The following is a 22,823-nucleotide window of genomic DNA, read 5'->3' on the forward strand; positions in this document are numbered from 1 at the left end:
GAATCTATTCATTTATATATTTCACAAATATTTACTCAGCCCTTACTACGTGCTTGGTAATGTGCTAGGCCCAGAGGATACAGATGTGATTACCAGCATTGTAGCATGGGGACAGACCTTATTTAATTGTCTTGACCTCAGCTACCCTGGTTATCTCTTTACCAAACCAGAGATTCCTCGAATCAGTAGGATTTCCAACCCCAGAATGGGAAGGGGGTGAAGGAAGGCAAAAAACAAAAGCAGCATAACATTGTCAACTTTAAATTTTGTCAAATAAGGACAATTTTTCAAAAGGAACATTTTAACATCAAAATAGAAAGAATAACCTCAGGGAGAAAAAAGATAGGCTTTCATAAGAAAAGTAAGGACAAACATTAATCAGATCATTACACAAATATATAATTACCAACTGTGAGAATCAATGAGGGAAAGCCAAAAGGTATTAAGAGAACACACAAGCGAGGTACCTAATTCAGTCTAGGTGACAGGGAATGCTTCTCTGAGGAAACTGTATATGAATTAAGATTTAAAATATGCATGGAAATTATTCAGGTGGGTGAGTTTGAGTGTGTGGTGTGTACGCGCGCGAGAGAAAGAATGTATGAGTGAGCTATGGCAAATGTTCCAGCCACAAGGAGCGCATACTAACTGGTACTTATTTTCACCACTCTGCCTTTATTTGCCTAGTGAAAATTTTATCAGGTGCCAATTCTAGAAATTTCTTTCCTAAGTCCCAGAGCTTCTTTGAGGTGAGTGAGGCAGTTCATATTCATTACCACTTAGGACCCAGGGGTTGTACAGGTAGAGCCAAAGCCAAATCATCTCATTCTGTGTCCTGCACACCCCTGCTTCCAGAACTCCTGGCCCCATTTGAGAGATTAATCCCCGAGAGGTTGTGTAAGTTGTCCATGGTTAGTACACGGACGACCACAATGGGATTTGAACTGAGGCAGATGTTGACCTCAAACTCTATGATAATGCTCTTTACTTGTATGCATCAATTGCTTAGGAAGGATACACGTCACTTCCCTTCTTCCCATCCCCTGCCCCACAATTTGGGGATGTTACTGCATCAGCTGCAGCAAGACTTCATTAGAAGATTGTGGCTTTGCTGTTCCGAAATGTCAGAGGATGATTTTGCTTGGCTCTGTCCAGAGAGAAAGTTTTGAGTTGACCTCTGTTTGTGGCCACTCATCTGGAATAGCATATGCTTCTCCTCAGACATCCTGTGTAAAGCAAGGAAACAAAGAGTACTTCTAGTCACTTTCAAGTCCTGTGTTCTTAGAAGAATCTAGGAATTCCTGGTTTGTTTTGGGAGGGAAGAAAAAGAATGCACACTTGTGTATTTATGTGTCGTTTAATCTTTTGCCACAAACCTAAATATTTAAAAATGTTTTTGTGAAAGCTCCTTCCATGCTGATGGCTGTCTTGGCCTGGAGGCTGCTCCATGACCCTAAAGAAGGGGAGCTCATCATACCACATTGATGACAGGTGTCCATGCAGGACACTGACTTCCCAGTAATAACAGCACTGTTGGCAGAAACAACAATAGCTGAGACTTACTGTGTACTTAGTAAAGGCCTGATTCTAAGCATATTACAGGTATTAAATCACTTAATCTTCACAGTAATTCTAAGGGAAAATTCTGTTATTATTCCTATTGTACAGATATGTAAACTGAGGCAGAGAGCTAAATAATATGCCCAGTATTACAAAAACTGAAAGCAGTCAGGCATCAGGCTCTATATTTGTCTCTGCCAAATTATAGTCTTAATTTTAGGCTACCATTACTTCCTTGAGTCTTTCATCTGTTTTGAAGAGCAGAAAGCAAGGGCCATTAGAGCCAACACAGACTTACTCAAAGTGAACATAACCTTCTGGCCTTGATGACAAGTGGGTTGGGGAATCTTCATTTCTAAAAAGTTTTCGTTAGGTGTTCCTTGATACACCAGTGAACAACAGAAGAGAAAGTATGGGTCGGGACAAAGGCCCATCGTGATTCTAGTCCTGACTCTGCCCAATTCTCAGCCAGGTGATCTTAAGTAAGGTAGCCTTTCTGAGCCTCAGTTTCCTCAACTCCAAAATGGGAGGAATGCATGAATGCTGGAAGACTTTTGTAAAGATTAAGCTGTCACATATAAATGGTTTATTATATGTTAAACACCAAATAAATGTTAGCTCTCCTTGAAATGAGGCTTGTACGATGGAATAGTCAGGTGACTGGCTGAACAGCCACAGGCAACAGTAATCACAACTATGTAAGGGGGTCTCTAGATTTGTCCTTGGTCTTAGTTTAGTCAACATGCTTAATAATAATGGAGTAGAAGATGATATAGAAGAAAAGCTTATATTTTCAGATGCTAACACTTGGAAAAATAGCTTATTACAGGATGTGTTCAAATTAAGATTTGAAATTACCTCAAAGAGCTAGAACACTAAGCAAAATTAAGAAAACAGGTAACATTTATTTACTTATATAGTTAAAAACTTATACTTAAAAGGTATTGGTAGTACTCTTTTTCATAGGCTTGGTGGTGGGAATACTGGTGTTCATTTTGGTATTTTGTTTAAACTGTACTTAGACATTTGGTGTACTCTTTGTGTCTGATACAAATATCATTATAAAAACTTCAAAAACAACAAATAGAAACATTTGGTTGCATACTGTATGTCAGACACTGAGCTCAATAAGGCTATAAAAATAAGGCAAAATATTACTACTACTATTACTACTACTACTACTACTAATAATAAAGTGGCATGGTTCCTTTCTTCAAGGAGTTCCTAATCCGACAGGGCAGCGAGGTAGAAATAAAAAAATAACAACAAAACATGGCAAGCGCTATAAAAAGGTAACAGAGGAGTGCAGTACGAGCCCAAAGGAAGGAATAACTCACTGCCTGGGAAAAGAGTGAGCATTTCACAGAGGTGGCCACCTTGAAGCAAGGCCTTGAACGAGGAGGACATACTTGCTTGGGCAGAGAGGAAGGGCAGCCCAGGCAGAAACAGCTATGTAGACAAGGCTAAGAGTCACGAAGCTGTGCACACATTTTGATTTCAGGGAGCTCCATATAAAGTTCTGCATTTTACTTTAAATAAAAGATCACGTGGTTTGAAGGATGGGTATAGTTTTGCATCCACAGATCCTACTGATTCTCAAAAATCCAATTTTAAAACAATTATGGTTGGGAAAAAAAACCATTGAAAAGAGCCTTTAAATCAGTTAATAATTATAATAATAAATCATATAGAAATAATAAAATAGTCATTGCTAAGAGTTATTTGCATTTATCATATGCTACAGACTCTTCTAGGCTCTTCACCTATATTATCACATTTAATACTCATGACAACCCAATGAGAGAGGTCCTATTATACTTACTTCACAGATGAGGAAATAGAAGCTGCAGGAGGTCAAATAGCTAGTAAATAGAAGAGGAAGGCTTTCAGGATTCAAATTATGAACCACCAACTTATTTCCCTCTCTATAACTAGCTCTCCTCAGCTATAAAATCAATGGATTAAACTAGAAATGTTTAATATCTCTTTCGTCTTTGGGGTTTTCTAAGATTTCATGAAGTTGAGTCATTCCAGCCCAGCTGGTCAATCAGAACTCTTTAGCTAGCTATTTCAACATAGACTCTGCCCTCATATGGCCTGGGCTTCATGGGATTGTCTTGGGCTAAATCCTGGGGCTTCTTGAAGTCCTCACTTTGTTCTGTTGGTAGTACCCTTAGTACTTGCTGTGCTCCATAACCTGTGGCCAAGATTATTGTGGGTTTTTCTGTCAACTTCATGAGTTGTATTTAATGGCTACTGTGTAAAACATCTTACATTAGCTGATTAAGTATTCAGTAAATATTTATTGGATACACACTGAGTTCAAACTACTGTTTTAAACATGAAAAGATGTAGAAAGACAGACATCACAGCCAGTAAGTAAGTGATGTAGTCTCTGTCCTCCTGAAGTTTACAATCTAGGGGGACTTGGAATTCAGTATGGGCTGGGACATAACCCAGGTATCAAGTGACTTGTAGGTGTACATTTGCATTCAGACTTAGAGTTACCCTGACAGTCTATAGAGTCAAACACCGTCAGTCCATATTATAGCTGGAGACACAGGGATGAAGAGGGTAAGCAAATTGCCCAGGATCATAAACATCAGAAATGATGGAGCTGGGATTAGAAGCCTCTTTCCATGTGCTCCTGCCTCTCTTTGTGGCGATGCCCAAGTTGGCTCAATGAGTGCATGCCATTGGCTTAGTTTCATCTAAGGCAATGTGCCCGTCAGCCGAGTTTCCCTGTGGTGACAAAGCCCAGAAGCCTGCTCACACCTCTTCTGGGAGAGATGACTGGGCTCAGAGCGGGGAGCTGCTCCAGCTCCGTTTGTTCTGCCTGCCTGCAACGCCATCACCCTGAGGCTGGCCTAAGCCTCTGGCAGGGGCAAGAGGCAGGCACCAGGCGCCAGTCATCCTGGGAGGGAACAGGAGGTTTTGTTTTGAGTGCCTCCGGCCAGGTTGGGAATTTTAGAGGGGAGCCACAGGCATGTGTGGGACTGGGTATTTCCGTGGTGGCTCATCTCTCCCTCCAAATGGACTGTGCTATCGTCTTACTAGAGAAAAACCATTTGTACACAATCCAGCCAACTCCTAGATCACCACACGGTACCAAAAGAAAAAAAAAAAAAGCATAGAGAATTTTGTTTATGAATGGGGGCTCTCAGCACTCACCTTTATTTCTGCATTTCTCAGACTGAATTGTAAATAGCTGTTAATGTCTGCCTCTCCCATGAAATAGTGAGGAGTCATATCTTATCTTAAAGGCAGACACATGGTTTAGTAACATGAGCACAGACTTGGCAGTCAGACAAACTTGGGTAATTCTGGTTAGGTCATTTGCTGACCTGAGACTCAGTTTCCTTATCTGTTGATGGGGATCATCTCATTGATCACAGAGCTGTGTCTAAGTCCTAGATGGGGTAATGTATATAAAGATCCTAGGACACAGTATGCTCTCAAGGCATGTTAAGCCACAGATGGCTAAATTCTACTCCTTTTTGGGACAGTGGAAAAGTCTGGTATCCAAAGAGCTGGGTGCAGGTCCAGCCTCTACTCATTTTTAGCTTCATCTCTTTGGTAGGCTCTTCTTTCTCTTCCCTCCTGGATTCTCCCCTATGTTCATCTCATTCCCTACATCTCTTAGGGTCAGCTCATCCAGTCCTACTTGTGCAATGATAATTTTTACCCCACACTTAGGCCTTGCTCGTGAGCTCCACATGGGACCCTTGACCTGGATGGCTAATCCACATGCCTTGTTCTGTAGCTCTGGGATGAAGGATGGCACATTATATTTTTGACACGTCAGATGTGTCTCTGTCTCAGGATACCATTCTTGACTTCCTGATCATTCATCACTCTCATCTGCCCCACAATAGGTCACGGTGCTCTGTCAAATATTTTTCAAACACAAGTCTTCCTGTTTCCAACTATTGCCACCACGTTAGTCCAGCCCTTCATCATTTCTTGCTTGGGTTATTACGAGGGTGATGAAACTGGATTAAACTCGTTTCCCTGACTCAAATAGTGTCCTCCACCCTGTACTCTCTTAAGCCTCACTCAGAGAATCTTTCATACCTCCACCACAATGATCTTTCTAACACACAAATCTAATTCTATCATTTCCCTTACTAAAGTCCTTGAGAAGCTTGTCACGACACATGCGACTGTCTGATTTAGCTTTCACCTTTTTGTCTCATGAAATCCCTTATGTTATCATTTCCCAGTCCTCTGCCCCCATCACTTTTTATTGCACCAAGCCCGTCACAAGTGAGGCCCCAGACTAAGTGAACAACCTGAAATTCCCCATGTGCCGTTTTCTTTCTCAACTCTTAGCGTTCATAAATTCTCCTCTCTCTGATTAGAGGGCACTCCCTCTCGCCATCCCCTGGCTAATTTATATATATTCTTTTTGTTTTTGTTATTATATATATATATATTGAGCCTTGCTCTATTTCCCAGCTGGAGTGAAGTGGCATGATCTCAGCTCACTGCAACCTCTGCCTCCTGGGTTCAAACGATTCTCCTGCCTCAGCCTCCTGAGTAGCCGGGATTACAGGCACCTGCCACCACGCCCAGCTAATTTTTATATTTTTAGTAGAGATGGGGTTTCACCAGTGTTGGCCGGGGTGCTCTTGAACTCCTGATCCCAAGTGATCTGCCCGCCTCGGCCTCCCAAAGTGCTGGGATTACAGGCAAGAGCCACTGCACCCAGCCACTTATACATATTCTTTTAAGAACATGCATAACCCAGCACTTTGGGAGGCTGAGGCCGGCAGCTCACTGGAGGACAGGAGTTTCAAGACCAGCCCGGCCAACATGGTGAAACCCTGGCTCTACTAAAAATACAAAAATTAGCTTGGAGTGGTGGCACGTGCCTATAACACCAACTACTTGGGAGGCTGAGGCAGGAAAATCGCTTGAACCCAGGAGGCAAAGGTTGCAGTAAGCCAAGATCGTGCCACTGCACTCTAGCCTGGGCGACAGGGTGAGACGCTGTCTCAAAAACAAACAAACAAACAAATAAACAAACAAACAAACAAACAAAAGAGCATGTGTAACACTGAACTCAATGTTATCTCCTCTGAAAAGCCTTCTATAAACCCTGACTTCTACCACAATGCTGAGTTAGGTACTCCCGCTGCATCTTCACTTAACTCTGTAATTCCTGTATTGTAGCTTGTCGTAACATACTCTGCATGTGTTGTAAGTGTACATCTCTATAAATACATCTGTAATGTGTACTAACAGGTCATGTGTACTTGTTTGTAAATTACATCACTACACATATGCAGGACATGGCTACCATTATCATTAACAGGACAATGACACTAACATTAAGGGCAATAATAGGATATAAAACACATCTAATATTATCTGTAAGCAAGACATGGTTAATAAAGATCGGGCTTACCAAATTTTCCTCTCCTCTATTTGGGGGTTTCAAAACGGTTAAGAGTCTTGGAGTTTGCCCTTCCTAGAAACCCAATCTCTTTATTTCAGTCTCAGCAAAACAAGATATGCACAAAACCTATCCACAGATACCTCCTGAGGCTTAGCAGTTTGAGTGGGCGGGGAGGGCACTGAGCTGGTCTGTCACCCTACCAAACACTCCTCAAATTTGGATAGAGGGAGGCAGTCAAATGTTGCCTGCAATGTCCTGAATTACTTGCAAAGTATTTTGGACTCCTTAAATCCTGAATTCCTTATCCTTTATCATTCTTGAAACTCATATGTGATCACAGATAAAATTTTATCCATATGTTTCTCATTCATTTATAGTTAATGTACCCAGATTGCTTTGCAAGAGAGATAGAATAGCCAAAAAACTTGGAAGCCTTCCAAAAGTTCATCCACATTTTGTCTCTCCTGTAGACAAGAAGCTACACTTGGCCTTCTGTATACAAATGTCTAACTGGCTCCAGTGAGACCAGACTGGTTTTCAGCTTTGAAGGCTCTGAGAGCTGTGTGCCTTCAAAGATATAAAATTATATCATGCATTTTTCACAGTCCAAACAATCTGTAGTGGGTAAACACATATTAGTCTATTCTATGGATCATGCAAGGGAGGAGGAACAGGTGGGGCAGAGTGGGTGCAGGGGAGAGAGCTAACGAGGAGGTAGCGTGCTCCGTCTGCACAACACTCATCAACTGCAGTCTTAGCTCTGTCGCTCTGACATCACGTAGTGAGGTGGATCTTGAGTCAGAACCATATCTTCTATTTCTGTCAAATCCTCCAGGAGTGGGCATAGTACTAATTATGAATTAGTTCTCTAATAAGGCAAAACCAATGCTCTTTGTTTGATTCTAAACTGGCTGGTAGGAAAAATAGCTCCCTCCTGCAGACTTCAGAGTTCTGTTAAAAGGATGCCTGAGGGCAGGCAGTCTCCAGCCGAGAGTCTCTGCTGTGTGACCTTGGTCTTTGGGGTGTTCATCTGAAAACTGGGACAAATAAGACCTCTCGTACAGATCCGTAAAGATTAAATGTGGCAGAGTCTATTACTGGCCTTGGTGCAGTGCCGGGTACATTCAGTGACCTAGAGAAATGTAGCCTGTGTTAATATCATCACCTCCATACAAGCCAGGGTGAGTTTCTTATTTATGGATTGGAGCTCATGTGGGGGTTTAATTTTTTTTTAAAGACTTGACACTATCTTCACTAGAATTCTGAAGCTGGGTTCAGAGGTTATACTGGCTCTAGACAAGAGGGAGAAAGAATCAACACAATCACTCAGATGGGTTGATTTCTACTTGTAAGATCTGTCGGTGGGCATAAGTAAAATTGAGGGTTTACCCTATTTACCGCATATTGTATAAAGGCAAGGACAGCCTTGCTTGATTTATATCCAAGCATCTTTTACTAAAAGTCAGAATTTCTGTGCATAAGCATCAATCGTTGCCTTTTGGAAGTATTCCCCAATAGAACCCACTCTTGCTTCTCAGGCTTAGCTCAGAGGAATTCAGGATACATCCATACCAGTCTAGACCTGAAGAATCCTGACCTTCAAAACACTTTCTCCATTTTTGGTGGGATAGAAGAGGAGAAGACTACACTGAATAGGCAAAAAGAATTCAAAAACTCTCCATAGACACCTGGGTAGCTCCCCTGCTTGATTGCAAAAGTATTATGAACTGAGAGGTGTTTATCAAATATCAGTGGAAGTGATGAGGGTGAAGGAATTTAATCCTTCCACCCTCTCTATAACAAACGGGACTGACGAGAGGATTAAGAAAGTGTGATGGCTGGATGGGAGAAAGTCAGCAGAAGAGAACTGAAGAGACAGGGTCTGAAAGCCTACATTCCCTAGCCACCTGACATGTTACCTGGGACAGCACACGGCGGCACATGTGCCAGCACATCTGTGGCAGGCAGAACTGCTCACAGCCTCTTTCTTGCCAGGTCTGGACTAGGCCTGTGAATCCTTCCCAGGCCTGGGTGCCTGGGAGCCACTGCAATCAGCAGGGTGACCTATCTGTGAAAGATGGGCCACTTTCACACACATTCTTCCAGCTAAGATACTAGGCAAGCCTGAGTCACTCCCAGGTTTGATGGAAAAGGAAACTGAGCTTCAGAAAATCAACTCAAGTTCCTTCCTGGGCTTACACATAGGGCAGAACCAAGACTTAGACCCAAATCTGACTCACAAGTCCATATCCTTCCTAAGACACATTTTTTTTTTTTTTTTGGAGAAAAAAAAAAGATTGAAATAAGGAGAAGCAAGGAAATAGCAGGCAGATAGCACCTTCTTCCACATTAGGTCTGGAGGCAGCCCAGATCCTTCTGTGCCCTGAATGGAGTATGTCCCTTGGTAAATTCAAGAGAGGTAATGGGATTTTCCTATGTCAGGAAAAAAGAAAAAAAAAATCACACATTTCAGTGGTATCTTTTCCCTCTTCTCCATATTCAACATTCTCTAAAAATGTTAAGTGAGCCTCATGTTAAAGAAAAAAAGAAAACACTTAAAAATTGTTTTTCTATTTAAATGAATTTCTATAAAACAGAAATGGTTTGTAACATAGAGGCGAGGGACACTAGAAAAGAAGAAAGAGCCCTCGGAGGGAAAGTGGATCCCAGAGGGCTTAACCTCTGCCTGTGCTCTATAAAAGATCACGCTAATATGTAAGGTATGTAAACACTGCAGAACAATCAGAAACAAATGAAATGATGGCTTCAGAGTAACAGTATTCAGCTGTGGGCAACAGCCAGGAGGCAGCTTTTGTTATGAACAGATCATAACAAAATGCCTCCGATATGAAGCAGGCCTGATTTTAACCCTTGGAATAGGCTATCTAGGGTATGAACATGTGTCTGGGGCCCATCTGGACTTCCTTAGAAGAAAAAAAGGAAGGAAAGCAACTGTCTGTGAAATATATGACATGATGTAGGGTAGAGTCAGTCCTGTAAGAGTGGCTCAAATAGAGATTGTGTATTTTTTTTTGGAGACAGAGTCTCGCTCTATCACCCAGGCTGGAGTGCAATGGCGCGATCTGGGCTCACTGAAACATCCGCCTTCTGGACTCAAAGGATTCTTCTGCCTCAGTCTCTCGAGCAGCTGCGACTACATGTGCTCACCACCAAGCCTGGCTAATTTTTTGTATTTTTAGTAGAGATGGGGGTTTCGCCATATTGGCCAGGCTAGTCTCGAACTCCTGACCTTGTGATTTGCCCGCCTCGGCCTCCTAAAGTACTGGGATTACAGGCATGAGCCACCGCGCCCGGCCAGACATTATATATTATTGATCTGTAACATATTTAGCTCATAAAGCAACCTGTGCCAATTATTATTGCTCTTATTATCATTTTTTTATAAAAAAGGCATTACAAATGAATGCAGTGGGGGAAAAGGGAGGGAAGGCAACTAACATTTGCCAAGCAGCTACTACGTGCTGTTTGTTTCATATTCTTATCTATAATCTTCATGATAATCTACCATTTCCTTTAATTTACAAATAAACTGTGGCTCACAGAAGGTCAAAGCCTTGCTCATTGTCCTACAGGTACCAAGCAGCAGAATGGGTATTTGATCTGGGTCTGACTCCAAAGCCCATTCCTTTTATACCCAGCTGCCTCTCAGCTACTTGGGAAACAGGAAAGTTAATGAACGTAGGGGCATCAGTGGAACCAGCCCTTCCCCTTTCCAGACATTTTAGCTTTTGTTGTGTGTTTCCAGAGAGGGGCCCAAGTGTCAGGATGCTGCCCATGGGTATTCTCAAGAATGAACCCAAACCCCATTTCTGGAGATCTGTGCACTTTCCTTCTCTCTCTCCACTCATCCTGTGGCAATCAGAGACAAGATAAAATGAAACTGGCTACCAGGGTCAGCCTGGCTTCCAGGATGTGTGAATTCCGGCAGAACTCTCTGTGTGTTGATACCCTCTGTGCATGGTGTGGGCTTATTTGCCATTGGCCTGGCAATTTGAGAATTTGGCTCTCACCTGCAGGACAGATGTCAGACTCAGGAGTAGGAGCTATTTTTCCATTTCATTGGCTTGCTCTCGTACGGTGTGACTGAGCACTCAGCCTTGGTAGGAGGAAGCAGCCCTTCATGCCTAGTGCTGATTGCTGAGGCGTGGGGGCTGGTGAAACTGATTCCTTGGGTGCCTGGTGCCAGGAAGAAGCAGGGTTGGGGCATACCCAGGTCAGGAATCAGAGATTTGTGCAGCAAGTTTGAGGCCCTCTTGAATCGTGGCTTCTTCACGTGTAAAAGACAGACAAGGATATTCACCTTTCAGGACATTTGGGAAAATTAGAGGCAATGTTAGACAAACCCTACATACTGCCTTCACATAGTAAATAATCAACATGTGAGAGCTAATTATTTAACTTTCTGTACTCTATTTTTTTAAGCTAGGAAATGTTTAATCTACATGTTTCTGAGTTCAGAGTCCAGACTAGTATGGTTAATCCTGGTAAGATACAAACAACAAAGGTGCTGGTAGAGGGGAGGGGATGGCTACAAATGCAGTAGGTCGGGGTGGAAGAAATCCAGGTCTTAGTTTTCCATGCCAGACCATGAGGGTTGCTGGGTTCTTTATTTGTGTCCCTAGTGGGTTGATGGTAAAGAGACATCAGATGTTTACATTTGAGGGATTTGTGTTAATTGTTGTCAGGAGTTTACACAATACCTGCCCTCCAGGGTTGCAGAGCTATGAACTACAGCCTTTTGTGCAGAGCCCCTGGCTTAGTTTCTGACACAGAGTAGGTGCCTAATATGGGATAGGAAAGTAGAGGCCAGGAAGTATCTGGGGCTCTTGGGAATCAAGATTCTCCAGAACAGAGACAATTCACATGACCCTTCGGCAAACATTTAGCTGAGCACCTTCTATGGGTCAGATCCTATGAAAAAGAGAGATAAAAAGATACTGTCCTTGTCCTTCTTTTCCATGCAGTTGGGATGTCTGACAGTTAATGCAAGAATGGCAACATATTCTGATAAGCACCTCAATAAAGGTATAAGTTCTTAGGATAACATCAGCTTGAAGAAGGCATGGTTTGGCTGGAAGGTAAACTATACAGTAAGAATTTTTAAAACTCACAAATGTTGGATTGACATATGTGTGATCAAAAGACAGTGGTTTTATTTGCACTCTCTCATTTTATAATTATCACAAGCCTGTGAGATAGGTATCTTTATCCCCATTTTAAAGATGAGGCAACTGAGAATTAGCGGGGTTATGTAACTTGCCCAAAGACAGGCAGCCACGGAGCAGATGTGAAAATAAAATGCCAGACCTCTGAGTGGAAGGGCAGGTAGTTGTCAGATCCTGAAGAACCCTTCATGACATGCATAAATAGAATTCTGTTTTTCTTGAGGGCAATGGGAAGATGATTCCCATTTATATGTTGGTTGCCTTGTAACTAGATGTCCACAAACCCACTGTGGACCCTTTCAAGCATGCATTCAGGATAACCCAGCTGAACTTGCACAGTGGTTCATTTCTGTTTGTTTTGATTCACTCAGCAAATGCTCCTTGTCTGTTCTGCTGCTGATGGTTCTTGTGGTTACAGGCCACATAAATGTCCCACACAGAGCTGGGCCTTCCCTAGCCCTCTGGAGCTACTGGGCTCCAGATCGGCTCCAGGGTGTGTCAGTATGTGTGTTTTCTTCTATTTTACCCAATCAGCAGTTCTACACAGAGGAAAAGAGGCTTTGCCTCAAATGCATTTCTCCAAGAAGTCCTTCACTGCCTCACCTCGTTCTGTCCATCTACTCTTCCCCAAATCCCCCTCTCTACCACCTTTTTTCCAGGCTTTGAATTGCCCAACCCTGCTCATTTCACCTGGTCTTTTAAACCACCTGAGCAGCCCAGGAACAAAAGCCAACACGTAAGTGGTGAGCCGTGGACACTTCCGAGTGACAGGGGGCAGCTGTCAGCCGCACCAGACCTGCTTCCGCCCCGCACCATCATCTCTCTCTCATTCATAACAGGTCTCATGTTGAGGGTCTGCATTTGAATTTGGGCCTTCCACTCCTTACTCTCTTTGACATCTTTGGCTTAGACATGTTCCACTGGCTCTCCTGGCTCGGGGTATCTTGGTGAGGGTGACCGTCTGGAGGTGGACTCAGATCAGGGCACTAGCCTGGCACCAATATCCTGGAAGGGTGTGTGCATGTTGTGAAGGGCAAACGTGTTCTCCCATTGAGGAAATATCCCTCAAGTGGGCTCCCCATTAAGCTTCCTCCATGCCCAGTCCATTTCCTAAAATGTCTCCAAATAATCAAGGTTTTCTAGAGAGCTTTCATGCTCACCAGTTCAACCAATCCTCAAGATACCTCCATAAAGTAGAAAAGATCTGCATGTTCTTAGATGAAGAAATGAAGCCTCAGACATATCAAATGAATTATTCAAGTTTACCTAGATTGAAAGTGTCAATGTCAAAAATAAGACCTGTATTTTTATTTCTAAGGCTAGCAAGTTTTCCATTGACATAATATTGACAAGGAATGTACATCATTTCAGAGAAGTCAGAATCACCCTGACAGTTCCCCAATGCCATTATCCTACCAGTTTCTTGTAGGATGATGTGCCAAAGAGAACTTCATTCACTGAAGCTTTGATTCAGGTAAGAAGAAAGATGTTGCATAGGGATACTTCCTGTAGTTAGTTACATCATAGTATAAAAGGACCTGCAGGCATTTATTTTTCCTTAGTGGCAGTGACCAGATACTATGAGATCATCAGCATGGGGTGAGGAGGCTCTCCACAGAGCCTACGCCAGATCTTCCTACAGATGTTCCTGGTGAAGCTCAAGGACAGGACCTGAGCATTACAGACACCAGTACATATCTGTGGCATTACAAAATGGTAAACTCCTTTGGATCCTCAAGCATGGGAGAGCCTTCAAAATATCAAAAAAGGTGAGTATTCAACACTGTCACATCTCTAATGTTTGCCTCACTTCAGACCTGAATCCAGGTGAGTGATTATTTCTTTCAAAATTTCCTGAAAGCTGATTTTGTGTGAGGAGCTGTATGAGGCCCTGGTGATATAGAAATGAATGCTCCACAATATCTGCCCTCAAATAATTCACAGCAAGGAAGACATGAGCCAGGTAACTAACAACAAACACAGAAGGATATGCACCATGACAGAGGTACGTACCATGGACGCACATAGATACACTGTCTAATCTAGTATGAAAGCTTGCAGCAAGAGGATCTTAGATGCCTGAGCTAAATGTGAAGGGTAAGTAGGACTTAGGAGAAGGAGTAGAGGGAAGGGTGCTATAGGCAGAGGGACAGGAAGCAGAGAATAGAGAGTGCTCTGTGCCACAGATGAAGGACAGAAACTGTGAGGGGTAATAGTGCAACGTGAGGCTGGAGAGGTCGTCACAGGCCATACTGTGCAGGGAATAATCAGACTTGCTAAGGATTTAAAAGTAATTACCGTAAGGACAATGGAAAAGGAGAAGAATAACATGATTCCAACTGGTAGAAGAAGTAATGGCCAAGACCTTTTCCCTTCTGGGACTCAATTTTTGCATCTGAAATTAGAATACCGAATTGGATGACTTGTGGGGTTTTTTTTTTTTGTTTGTTTGTTTTTTGAGACAAGGTCTTGCTCTGTTCTCTGGTTGAAGTGCAGTGGGCATGATCATGGCTCACTGCAGCCTCAAATTCTTGGGTTCAAGTGATCCTCCTGCCTTAGTCTCCTGAGTAGCTGGGACTACAGGTACCCACCACCACCAATCCAGCTTTTTTTTTTTTTTTTTTTTTTAAGAGAGAAGGGTCTCACTATGTTGCATAGGCTGGTCTCAAACTCCTGGCCTCAAGTGATCTTTCCACCTTGGGATTACAGGCTGAATGATCTTTAAAGTTGTTTTTGGGTCTATTACTCTGACAATTTATCAAATAGATGATCACAGCTAAACAAATATTTTTCATGTTATTATAGAGTTGATAGCTAAGCATAATATATCGGTCCCTGAAAGATCACTTAAGTGCTAATGAAGGAGAAAGGACACAAACTTTTGCTTTAGGTAGGCTGCATTCAAAGGCAGGTCTGCTACTTACTAGCTGAGTAAATCACTTATGCACTTTCTCTCATGTATAACTAAGGGATAACAATGCATTTTAGGATCACTATAAGGATTCAATAACACCAAATATTTCAAAATACCTGGCACATAGCAGTTATTCAACAAATGTCCACTGACTTTTAATTGGACAGGGTAGACTGTTTACTGTAAAATGTCTATTACATGCTAGTCTTTGGGTATGGAGAGATGAATAAGCCACAGCCCTCCAAAGCTCAAGAACTGATGGGAGAGACACACAGTTAATACATTTTTAGCAAATAAAATGTTATGAATGCAGCAAAAGAAGCAATGTTATAATGAAAAGGTGTTATTTAAGCTGGTGACCAATAGCTTATAAACAATCTATTTAAGATAAAATTCAGTGTGTGTCACTCAGAAGAAGTTGTGAGATAATTTGATATCCAGGTTCCATTTTCTCCAATAGAAATGTTCTCAACTAGGGATCCTGATTAAATTTCCCCTCATGCAAATGGTCTCAGGGAATAAAAATAGGAAGGAATAAAAAGATAAAAAATTAGAAAAAGCATTTGTCCATCCGTAAATTTTTAACTTTTCCAAGTTTTGTTATAAAATATTACTGTCCTCTTGGCCAAAAACCTAATGCAGATCTCACTGCGGAGGTGCAGCACTAAGGAGACTGATTGGTCTTCTCCCCCAAGGCATTTCAGGGAAGAGAGAAAATGACTTCATGCGCTCAACAGTCAATGTCATTTCCCCAATGTATACATTACATGAGAAGTTTATCAAACTCCTTACTGGCCACCACCATTTAGCTTTGCAATGCAAACGGTCAGGTGCATTTCAACTGCTAAACAGGCCAAGGGACAGAAAAACTGTCTACTTTCTATAGTCATAGGAAAGGTCACTCAATAGAAGAGATGGGCTTTTCCCTAAAATATTAAGTGAAAGATGTTTGAAGAAAATGAGTAACATATAATATGTGATTGGGACTTTTTTTGTGTGATGAAGAGGAAGTAGGAGAAAAAGAAGGAGACATGAAAATAACCTGCGGTAGGATGGAGGGATTGAAAATTCTAGGTTTAGGATTCATACAGTTGCATGCAGTTAAAAAACAGCTCCTTTACAATTCTACAACATGAGAAGGACCTGCGGTTGCTGAATTTGTCATCTCTAAAACCTTAACATCAAGAAAGAACAAGAGTCTGAAAGGCCCACAGTGTAGTGGTTAAGGGGAGAAACTTGATTAAAGCAAAATAACACCAAAAACTTTGCGTTCTGGGGAAAGAGGAATGAAATCTGACTCAGGCGGTGTCACAGAGGAGGTTGGATGAAACTGGAGTCTGAGAGGATGCACAGGATTCTAAGAGGCTCACCTGGGGCCGGGGTGTCACGAGGAGGGGGTAAAGGGAAGCTCTCATGCCAGAAAGAACAGCATGTGGAAAGGCTGAAGCAAGTCAGGAAGCACCCTCCATTCGAGAGTCTACTACATGCAAGGCACTTTCAAGGGGCTGGAGATTCAACGGTGAAAAACCAAAGTCTTGTCTTCATGGAACTTACAGTCCAGTGGAGCGTAGGATGATAATGGTGTGTAGAAAAATAAGGAAAGATGGAGAGGTCAAGCAGTGAGTGAAGGCAAGTGTGGTTATTTTAATACAGGGTGGTCTGGATAGATCTTAATGACGAGGTTACATTACAACAGAGACTGGAAGGGAGTGAGTGAGTGAGGCATGCAGTTAAGAGTGATGCAGGTGGAGAGATAAGAGCAAGTACAAAGGCCCTGTGGCAGGGTATGCTTGCTATCTTACATGAACAGCAAAGAATCAGGGCAGCTGCAGTGCTGTCAACATTGAGAAAGGGGACAGAAGATAAGAGCTGAAAAGTAAGAGGACCAGATCTTTTATTTTTAAGGACACTGGCTTTAATTCTCAGTGAAACACAAAATTATTGAAAGGTTTTGAGCAGAGGAATGACATAATCTGAGGCGAGTTTTCAAGTGGCTACCCTGGTTGCTGTGAGAACAGAATCCAGGGCCCAGTGGTGGAAACAGGGAGACAGTCCGTAGACTGTCAATAAACCAGGAGAGGGAGAACCATTGCTTGAACTAGGTGGTGGGCAGTGGTGGATTCCATCAGTAGAACCGACAGCATTTACTGGAGCAGAATACGAGAAAAAGAGAGAGGCTAAGGATGTTTTCAAGGTGTTTTGACATGGGCAAGTATACGAATAGAATTGTTCTTTCATTTTCTAGGAAAGACAGTGGGAGGAGGAGATTTCATGGGGGCTGAGAGGAATTAGGCTTTCGACACGTTAAATTTTAGGTATCTATTAGAAAGCCAAGAAGAAATGCTGAGTAGGTGATAAAATATTTTAGTCAGGATATCAGGGTCAGGCTGGAGATACATGTCTGGAGGTCATACTCTATACATGGTGTCTTAAAGCTATGAGTCTTAATGAGGTCACTGAAGAAGCAAGGGGAGATAGGCAGAGAAGAGGTCTTGGGCAGAGGCTTAAGGCATTCCAAAATTTAGAAACTGGTGATGGAAAGCAATTAGACAATGAGACCAAAGAGTCAACTACATGCAAGTAAAGGGTTTTGAGGAGGGAGGGCTCAGCTGTGCCCAATGCTGCCAACAGAATGATTTCAATGAGGACTATTGGATTTGAGACAGACAGTGGTCACGGGAGCTCGAAACAAATGGTCAAGGGTTATTTTCATGGAGAAGTTTGTACAAATGTCTGATTGGGCTAAAGAGAGAGTGGGAGGGGAAGAATGAGATTATACAGCACTTGAGAAGCTCTGTGGCAAAGACAATAAATGGGGGAACAGGAGGGTGAAATATAGAGTCAAGGTTTTTCTCCTCCCTCACTCTCCGCCTCCCATTCTTAAGATGGGAGCTATTAAAGCAAGCTGTAGTCTTATATGATTATGTAGAGACAGATTTGCCAATGTAGGAGAGGGACGAGAGAACAACCCCAGCCTTGTGTGTGTTCTGGTTTATTGAAGGATCTGTAGTACAGTTATGGGTGAGCAGGAAAAAACAGCTTTATTCTCTTCTCCCTGGTAAATTTGTTCCATGAACTGTTCTTCCTCATTCCTGGGATGAAATTTCAGGGGGATCCACTGTATTCCTACACTCTTCAATTGTAAGACTCCTCAGGCCAGTTTCTAGCACTAAACATGTACACTCCATTGTAATAATTAAAACTCCCATTTTGGCTAATTGAAAATTCTTCCTTCTGCAGCTATAGTATATTTCAGGCTTAGCGTATACACACCTCAAGGAAGGGGCTTGCTAGCTTCTCTCTCTCCTCCCTCTACTTTTTCCTGCTGGACAGTTGGGTGTTTTAGGGTTCCTCCACACAGGGGTCAAGGTGCCTGGGGAAGGTCTCACTTGATGGATATGGGTTGTTATCTGGCTTCAATATGTCCTCAGGGCGTGGTGCCTGTCTAAAGCTGGCTATCTCTCTCTCCCTCCAGTGGTCTGCCTACAACTCCATTTCAGTCCTGGCCTTCAGGTGATCAACTCCTGCTCTGGGGTCATTCTGCTCCTCTAGTTGAACCTTATGGATGGGATCACTTTTAAGATATCCCCAGCTGGCTCCCTTGTGCTGGACCCACACACCTTTTCCTTGTCTTCACTTTTTGCTCTGTTCTCTCAGATACAATCATCAACCTCAGCCTCTTTCCTTAGTCTTGACCTCTGACTTCTTCCACCTCTTTTATATCCTCAGGGTGACATTTAGCACAAGTTTTATAACATTTTAACAAGCTCTGCATAGGTGGTCTGGGTTCTGGGGCCTGTTCGAAACCTCCAAGATAGGAAGAGCCCTATGGCAAGATTCTGTTACACGTGGCTGAAACAGAGAGCGTACATGGTAGGAGAGGAGGTGGACAGAGCTGGCTAGGGCTAAATAAATTTTTACTCTCCAGGCAACAAAGAGTCATCAAAGTCTTTTGAGCCGAGAGTTCCAAGTCAGGAAAAGGTAATCAATTTCTGGACACTGAAATTCTAATATTGGGTGTTACTCTAACTTATGAAATGAAGTATCTTTTGAAATAGGAAGTACATATATGATTAGAGCCATCATAAAGCATTTAAAACTACTAATATATTCCTACTTAACTGCCTTTTTTTTTTTTTTTTGATAACCAACCTCTCTCCTTTATTCACCAATAAATCCAAATACTTCCTTATTTGGATTTGCCTTACTCAGGCATTCAACACTTTTTTTTTTTTTTTTTGCAGGTAAACTTTAGGTTTACCACTATACCCAACCCCTCTCTCCAAGAAATACTGGAATTCTGAACCCTCTAGTCACACTCTAAGACAATTCTTTGTGAATAATTTTGGCTTACTTCAGAATAATCACTTTCAATACTTCATAGACAACATATATAAATTGAAAGACAGTGGCCAACTTTAAGGAGATGAATGGCCAACTTTAAGAAGAAAATGCAATAAGCAATTATTCCATTAAAGAGAGTAGTATTTTATTTTTGTCCTGATTAAATCATCTTTAACCACCTGGCTTCAGTTCAAATAAAGTTCAGAATCTTTAGGGGCAAAGTCTATTAACTGGAAGCAGAATGCTCTGTGATTGACTCATTCATTTATTCCTTCATATGTCTAATGACTACTGACTGTGCCAGGTGATGGGAGGGGGTAAGGATGGCAGCAAAATGAGCTCAGCTGATTGAATAAAGAAAATGAAAGTAGTGATATTTTTGGCTCATGCTAAAAAAGAATTTGCTAGCTTTGAGAATGAAACAGATATTATCGTCCATCCATCCATTCATTCATTGAATGGATACTGAATGCCTAAGTCACAGGCATTGTACTAGATACTGAGTATCCAAAGGTGAGTGAACAGTCTCCTGTCCTAGAGAAGTTCACAGTGAGGATACAATGGTGAATGAATAGTTCCTGCCCTAGAGAAGTTGACAGTATAGTGACAGAGCTCAGTGGCCATAAAATGGGACTATCAAATAAATTCTTAGGGTTATTAAAACACGGACTGCTGACTATTTGCCCTGAATGCTTTGGAAGATCATTTACTCAGTTTCATAAGGAAATTGTGTGTGTGTGTGTGTGTGTGTGTGTGTGTGTGTGTGTCTGTGTGTCTGTGTGTGTGTGTCTGTGTGTAGATAATCTCTAGCAAGCAAATATCATTCTCACTGGAAAAAATTTACATACATTACCTCTAAGATTAGACATAAGATGAGAATGCTTATTTACTTATTATTTTACTTTAAGTTCTGGGATACATGTGCAGAATGTGCAGGTTTGTTACATAGGTATACATGTCCAATGGTGGTTCGTTGGACCTACCAACCCGTCATCTAGGCTCTAAGCCCCGCATGCATTAGGTATTTGTCCTAATGCTCTCCCTCCCGTTGCCCTCCACCCCCTGACTGGCCCCAGTGTGTGATGTTCCCCTCCCCATGTCCATGTGTTCTCATTGTTCAACTCCTGCTTATGAGTGAGAACATGCAGTGTTTGTTTTTCTGTCCCTGTGTTAGTTTGCTGAGAATGATGGCTTCCAGATTCATCCATGTCCCTGCACAGGACATGAAATCATTCTTTTTTATGGCTGCATAGTATTCCATGGTATGTATGTGCCACATTTTCTTTATCCAGTCTATCATTGATGGGCATTTGGGTTAGTTCCAAGTCTTTGCTATTGTAAACAGTGCTGCAATAAACATATGTGTGCATGTGAGAATGCTTTTTATCACCACAACTGTTCAACATAATACCAGAGGCCCTTGCAAACACAGTTAGACAAAAATTAACAGCAAAAGAACGGGAGAAGCAAAATTTGCAGATGATATGATGATCTTGTATATATAGCTCATACTGTCCTCTATGTTTGGATCACTTTTTTCCTAACCAAAATATCACAGATATCACTTCCTTACAGAAGCCTTCACTGACCATCCAAACCATATGAAAATACTTAGTGCTGTATTTGAAAATTACTGTAACATTTATAATGCATGTAAAGCATATATAATTCATGCACATTTTAAAACAATAAGAGAGTTTAGCATGGTTAGTGGGTATAAGATTAACTTTTAAAAAATCTGTGGGAATGTAAACTAGTACAGGCATTACGTAAAACAGTATAGAGGTTCCTCAAAAAAAATGACAAATTACCATGTGATCAGGCAATTCTACTTCTAGGTATATCTAAAGGAAATGCAATCAATATGTTGACGAGATGTCTGTACTCTTATGCTCACTGCACCATTATTCACAATTGCCAAGATATGAAATCAACCTAAATGTCCATCAACAGATCAAGAAAATGTGCCATAGATTCAGAATGAAATACTAATCAGTCTTTAAAACAGAAGGAAATTCTGTCATTTGCAGTGACACAGATGAACCTGGAGAACATTATGCTAAGTAAAATAAACCGGCACAGAGGGATCAATACTGCATGATTTCACTTATATGTAAAGCTTAATAAAGTTGAACTCATAGACGTAGAGAGTAGAACATTGGTTATCAGGGTGGGGTTGCCGTGGCGTTGCCAAGGGGTAATGCAGAGATGTTGGCCAAATTGTACTAAGCTTGAGTTAGACAGGAGGAATAAGTTCTGAAGATCTATTGTACAGCATGGTGGCTATAGTTAATAAAACTGTATTGCATATTTGAAAATTACTAAGAGAGCAGATTTTAAATGTTCTCACCACAAAAAAGTATGTTAGGTAATGAATATGTCAATTAGGTTGATTTAATCATTTTACAATATATGCATATATCAAAACTCACACTGAACCCCACAAATATATACAATTAGCATTTGTCAGTAAGAAATAAATGATAAAAATAAATTAACATACAGTTTTTAGCCCAGGTGCGGTGGCTCACACCTTTAATCCCAGCACTTTGGAAGGCCAAGATGGGTGGATCACAAGGTCAGCAGATCGACAGCATCCTGGCTAACATGGTGAAACCCCATGTCTACCAAAAATACAAAAAAATTAGCCAGGCATAGTGGCAGGCACCAGCTACTCGGGAGGCTGAGGCAGAAGAATGGCGTGAACCCAGGGGGCGGAGCTGGCAGTGAGCAGAGATCGCGCCACTGCACTTCAGCCTGGGTGACAGAGCAAGATTCCGTCTCAAAAAAAAAAAAAAAACAAAAAACACAGTTTTTAAAAACCATAAAAGATAACTCTTTTTCTCAGGAAGCTATACTAAACATAATTAGCACCAATTTTAGTATAATTAGCATTTGGAAGCAAATTTGACATGTAAAACTTTACTTCTTTTCATTGGAAATCTCACAGGTATTATTCATTCATATTAACAAATAATTTACTTTCTAAAAAAATATATATTTCTCTATTCCAGAAATAACCAAATAAGAAATATAATATAAAATTCAATGTAATTCATAAAAGCAACTAAAAATCACTAAACAGAAAATTGATTTCTTTTATCTTTGCTTCTTCACTACACACAGAGTGCAGAAGTACTTTACGTTTTCCAAATAAATTAAGACTTTGCTTTTATGTACCATAAAAAACACATTTAAATGTCACTTCTTTCCATAAAGGGTATGGTAGGCTGAATAATGGTTCCTGAAAAGATAACCATGTTCAAATCCCTGGAACCTATGAATGTTACTCATATGGCAAAAAACAAAAAAGAAAAGAAAAAAAGGACTCACAAAAGTCACAAATGTGATTAAGGATCATGACATGAGGAGACAATCCTGGATTATCTGAGTTGGTCTAAATGCAATCATAACTGTT

The 22,823-nt window shown here is 41.5% G+C and overlaps 2 protein-coding genes across 32 annotated transcripts in view; both read right to left on the minus strand.

Annotated features, from left to right (window-relative positions):
* Positions 1-20,473, minus strand: part of HOOK1 (hook microtubule tethering protein 1) — a 301,302-nt gene extending 280,829 nt beyond the window's left edge. The window contains exon 1 of the mRNA XM_077988418.1: positions 20,464-20,473. The gene's annotated coding sequence lies outside the window, so the exon portion shown is untranslated. The remainder of the gene's footprint in view (positions 1-20,463) is intronic.
* Positions 1-22,823, minus strand: part of FGGY (FGGY carbohydrate kinase domain containing) — a 486,889-nt gene that overhangs the window by 158,027 nt on the left and 306,039 nt on the right. The gene's annotated exons all lie outside the window — the stretch shown is intronic.

Source organism: Macaca mulatta, chromosome 1, assembly GCF_049350105.2.
Source record: "Macaca mulatta isolate MMU2019108-1 chromosome 1, T2T-MMU8v2.0, whole genome shotgun sequence".
Lineage (NCBI taxonomy): Eukaryota > Metazoa > Chordata > Mammalia > Primates > Cercopithecidae > Macaca > Macaca mulatta.